The following is a 5,000-nucleotide window of genomic DNA, read 5'->3' as shown; positions in this document are numbered from 1 at the left end:
AGATGGAATTAACAATGAATGAATAAAAAGGGAAAAGAGAGAATTTAGAATAAAAGAAATGACGAATAAACAGAGATGAAGACCAAAAAAAAAAAAGAAATTTAGGATAAAAAAAAATAAAACAAAGTAAAACGTACAAATAAACATTGATAAAAAGGGATAAACACAAGGAAAATAGAATTTAAAAAATGTAAGATAAAAAAAAGAAAAAGAAAAAAAAAGACACCAAAACAAGAGAATAAAAACATTAAAACAACAAACAAAAAAACAAACAAACAACAACAACAACAAAACAAACAAAACAACAAACAAAACAAACAACAATAAAACAACGAAAAGAGACACAAATAAAAGGGCGGGGGGAGGGGGAAGGGGGGGGAGGGAATTCCCCCCCCCCCCCCCCCCCCCCCCCGTTTTCCTTTTTTTCGTGTCTGCAACGGACGTTCCTTCATTCAGAAGGACACGGCGCAGGTCAGGGGAGGGCGCCCCCCCCCCCTTTCTTGCTTTTCTTGCTTATTCTTGTTTGATTCTTGGCGTTCTCTTATTCCCTCTTTCGTTCTTTCTCTTTTGGATTCTTGGATCTGTTTTTTTTTTTTTTTTTTTTTTTTTTTTTCGTTTTTTTTTTTGTTTTTGTTGTTGTGGTTTTGTTGATTTGTTTGTTTGTTTTCTTTGTTTTTTTGTGTGTGTGTTTGTTTTTTGTTGTTTTGTTTTTTATTTAATTTAATTTTTTTATTTCTTTTATTTATTTTTTTTTCTCTCTTTCGTTTTTCTTATATCCTTGTTTTCCACCAGTTTTTGTTTTATGTTCCTATCTCCTTTCTCCCTGTGTTTCCGTCTCTCCTCTCCTTTTCTCTCTTCCTTTCAATTTTCTGTCCTTCCCTTCATTCTTTCTCCTCCCTTCCTTCCTCCCTCCCTTCCCTCCCTTTCTTCCCCCTCCCTCCCTCCCCCCTCCCCCTAGATTCATCCCCATTCCCTCCCCCCCCCTCCCTCCCTCCCTCCCTTCCCTCCTCTCTCACCCTCCCTCCCTTTCCCTTTCCCTTTCCCCCTCCCTTTCCCCTCCCCCCCCCCCTCCCCCCCCCTCCTCCCCCCCCCTCCCCTCCCCCCCCCTCCCCCCCCTCCCCTCCTCTCCCTTCCCACTTGGTGTTAGGGATTACCGAAGATGAGATGAGAGAATTTAAGGAGCGTTTGTTGTGTCTCTCGAGAGATGATATCGGAGAGAGAGAGAGGGTAGGGGAGGGGAGGGGAGGGGAGGGGAGGGAGGGAGGGAGGAGGGGGGGGGGAGGGGGGGGGAGGGGGGGATAGGAGGGGGGAGGAGGAAGGAAGGAGGGAGGGAGGGAGGGAAGGAAGAAGGGAAGGAGAGAGGGAGGGAGGGAGGGAAGGAAGGAGGGAGGAGGCGAAGCGAGGAGAGAATGAGAATGAGAAAGAGTGAAAAAAAGAGAGTAAAAGACAAAACTGAAAAGGGAAATTGAAACAGGTAAGAGAGGAAGGGGGGAGGGGGAGGGGGTAAAGGGGGTAGAGGATGAGGTATTTAGTCATGGGAAGGGAAGGGAGGATTGGGGGTAGGGTGGGGGAGGAGGGAGGATTGGGGCTGGGGTGGGGGAGGAGGGAGGAAGGGGGGTGGAGATGGGTATTTAGTTGTGGGAAAGGTTGGCAGGGAGGGAGGGAGGGAGGGAAGGTAGAGAGGGAGAGAGAGAGAGGGAGGGAGGGTAGAGAGGGAGAGGGAGGGAGGAGGGAGGGAGTGGGGCAAGGAGAGAGAGAAGTAGGTAGGGATGTAGGTAGGTAGGGAGGGGGGAAGGGAGGGAGGGAGGGAGGGGGAAAGGGGGGAGGGGAGGGAGGGAGGGGGAAAGGAAGGGATGAGGAGAGAGGGAGGGGGGGAGGGAAGGAGGGAGGGGAGGAAGCCAAAATATACAGAGGAGAAAGGGGGGAAGCGGAGATTGTGCAAACGGAAGACCAATAGCTGCCGTGAAAGGAAGGAGAGAGATAAAAAGAAAATAAGAAGGTAGACAAAAGGGAAGATGAAGAAGGGGGGACGAGGAGGAGGAGGAGGAGGAGGAGGAGGAGGAGGAGGAGGAGGAGGAGGAGGAGAAGAAGAAGAAGAAGAAGAAGAAGAAAAAGAAGAAGAAGAAGAAAAAATAAAAAGAAAAAGAAAAAGAAAGAAAAAAAAGAGATTAAAGAAGAAGAAGAAGAAGAAGGGCAGAGGAAGGAGGCCATGGAAGCTGAAAACCAATAGGCGTCGAAGGGGAAAGATGACGCAGGAAGAAGAAGCCAAAATAAAAAGACAAAAACAAAGAAGAAAAAAAGAAGAGAGTAGATAGGGAAGGAAGGAGAGAAGGGATTGAGATTGCGCAATGGTGGGGGAGGGAGGGAGGGGGGAGGAGGAGGAGGAGGGGGAGGAGGAGGAGGAGGAGGGGGAGGAGGAGGGGGGGGAGGAGGAGGAGGGAGGAGGAGGAGGAGGAGGAGGAGGAGGAGGAGGAGGAGGAGGAGGAGGAGGAGGAGGAGGAGGAGGAGGAGAAGAAGAAGAAGAAGAAGAAGAAGAAGAAGAAGAAGAAGAAGGAGAAGAAAGAGAAGAAGAAGGAGGTGGAGGAAAGGGGAAATAGAAGGAGGAGGAGAGGAGAGGAAGAAGAGGAAGATCAGAAGTAGGAGAAAAAGACGAAGAAGGAGTAGGAGGAAGAGCAAGGAGAGTAAGAGGGGGGGAGGGGGAGCCCAGCGGAAGCTCCCTCTCCGGCGGGTGACAGATGGCCCCGGCAGTTGGCCAGTGGGCGGCGGAGGTGGCCAGGTGGGCGGGTCGGTGGAGGCCAGCGAGTGGAGATTCCGCGGGATTTTTTTTTTTTTTTTTTTTTTTCAATGCTCTGGCGGAGGAGGATGACCACGTGGTCGGAGGTGTGGGGGGAGGGGGGGGAGGAGGGAGGGGGGGTGGGGGGTTGTGTTTTTGGGTTGTTATTTGCGCTTATGAGAGGAGTTGTTTTTTAAAGGATTTTTTTGTTGTTTTTGTTTTGTTGTTATTATTATCATTATCATTATTATTATCATTTATGAATATTCTTGCAAATATTTTCCCTTTTTTCAACATTTTATGATTTTTTTGTCTCTCTAATAGTCACAAACGGTCAACCCTTTTCTGACTCGCCTCTCGACTGACTCACCTGCCCCGCCTTACCCACTTGACTCACCTGTCTTCTCCTTGGTCCACGAGACTCACCTGTTTTCCCTCTAACTCACGAGACTCACCTGTCTTCTCCTTGGTCCACGAGACTCACCTGTTTTCCCTCTAACTCACGAGACTCACCTGTCTTCTCCTTGGTCCACGAGACTCACCTGTTTTCCCTCTAACTCACGAGACTCACCTGTCTTCTCCTTGGTCCACGAGACTCACCTGTTTTCCCTCTAACTCACGAGACTCACCTGTCTTCTCCTTGGTCCACGAGACTCACCTGTTTTCCCTCTAACTCACGAGAACTCACCTGTTTTCTCCTTGGTCCACGAGACTCACCTGTTTTCCTCTAACTCAGAGATCCCTGTTTTCCCCTTTGGTCCCCAGACTCCCCGTTTTCCCTCTAACTACGAGACTCCCTTTTTCCCCTTGGTCCCGAGATCACCTGTTTTCCCCAAACCACGAGACTCACCTTTTTCTTTTATCTTTTTTTAAAAAAAAGTCCCGGAAGGACTCACCTGTTTTCCCTCTAACTCACGGATCCTGCTTCCCCTTTGGTCCACGAAAACCCTGTTTTCCCTCAAAACCGAACTCCCCTTCTTCCCCTTGGGTCCACGAGACTCACCTGTTTTCCCTCTAACTCACGAGACTCACCTGTCTTCTCCTTAACCTACCAAACTCACCTACCTTCTCGAAGCACCAGACTCACCTATCCCACCCAACTCACCTACCATACTTAAAAAAAAAAAAAAAAAGATAATTGATAAATAAACAAATATAAAAGCTAAACAGATAGATACACAAGAACGAAAGATAAACAAAGGATTAAGGGGAAGGGGCAATTAAGAGGTCGCGACGAGGTGACAACGGCAGGTGAGTGGCTGGAAAAGGGTGCTTCCCGTAGAGCGTTTGGGGAAAACGGGTGGCGTCTGGGATGAGGGCGGGAGGCGAGGGCGCGGGCGCGTCGCAGATGTTGAGGTGGGGTTGGGCGGGGCGGGGGGGGGGGTAACAGGTGTCGAGCGGGGGGGGGGGGGGGGGTTGGGGGATGGAGGGAGAGTGGGTGGGTGGAGGGAGGGAAGTTTGAAGGGTAGGTGGAGGGTGGAAGGGGGGGGTGGGGGGTGGGTGGGGGGAGGGTTGGAGGGGGGATTAGGGTGGAAGGGTAGGTGGAGGGAGGGAAGGTGGGTGGTTTGGTGGAGGGAGGGAAGTTGGAAGGGTAGGTGGAGGGAGGGAAGGTGGGTGGTTTGGTGGAGGGAGGGTGGAAGGGTGGGTTGAGGGAGGGAGGTAAAGTGGGTGGGTGGAGGGGCGCCATAGCTCGCCATTGTTAAACGAAATCTTGCGCTGATCTTGCACATATATTTGCGAATGTATGCCTCTCTTCGGTCATGATATGTGACGTGCGCTATCCACATTGCAGAGAGGGAGGGGGGGAGAGGGAGGGAGGGAGGGAGGGGGATGGTGAGGGTGAGGGTGAGGGTGTGAGAGAGAAAGAGAAAAAAACAAAAAGAGAAAGAGGAAAAGAAGAGAGAAAAGAAAGAGAGGGGAGAGAGAGAGAAGAGAAAAGAGGGAGAGAGAGAGGAGAGGAGGGAGAGAGAGAGAGGAGAGAGAGAGAGAGAGAGGGAGCGAGAGAGGAGAGAGAGAGAGAGAGAGAGGAGAGGAGAGAAGAGAGAAAGAAAGAAAGAGAGAGAAAAAAGAGAGAGAGAGAGGAAAGAAAGAGGAGAAAAAAAGAAGAGAGAGAGAGAGGAGGGGGGGGGGGGACGAGAGAGAGAGGGGGGGAAAAGGGAAGAGAGAGAGGGAAAGAAAAGGAAAGAGAGAAGAAAAGAAAGAGAGGGAGGAGAGAGGAAGAAGGAAA

The 5,000-nt window shown here is 50.2% G+C and overlaps 1 long non-coding RNA gene across 1 annotated transcript; it reads right to left on the bottom strand.

The window, feature by feature from the left end:
* Window positions 1–3,005: 3,005 nt before the first annotated feature.
* Window positions 3,006–3,866, bottom strand: LOC119572081. The gene is made up of 2 exons (XR_005228683.1): window positions 3,806–3,866; window positions 3,006–3,228 (listed from the first exon to the last, which is right to left on the bottom strand). It is a non-coding gene; the product is annotated as an uncharacterized LOC119572081 (long non-coding RNA).
* Window positions 3,867–5,000: the final 1,134 nt, after the last annotated feature.

This window comes from Penaeus monodon, unplaced genomic scaffold (assembly GCF_015228065.2).
Source record: "Penaeus monodon isolate SGIC_2016 unplaced genomic scaffold, NSTDA_Pmon_1 PmonScaffold_9559, whole genome shotgun sequence".
NCBI classification, from domain to species: domain Eukaryota; kingdom Metazoa; phylum Arthropoda; class Malacostraca; order Decapoda; family Penaeidae; genus Penaeus; species Penaeus monodon.
This window is presented reverse-complemented; position numbering and strand designations above follow the sequence as displayed.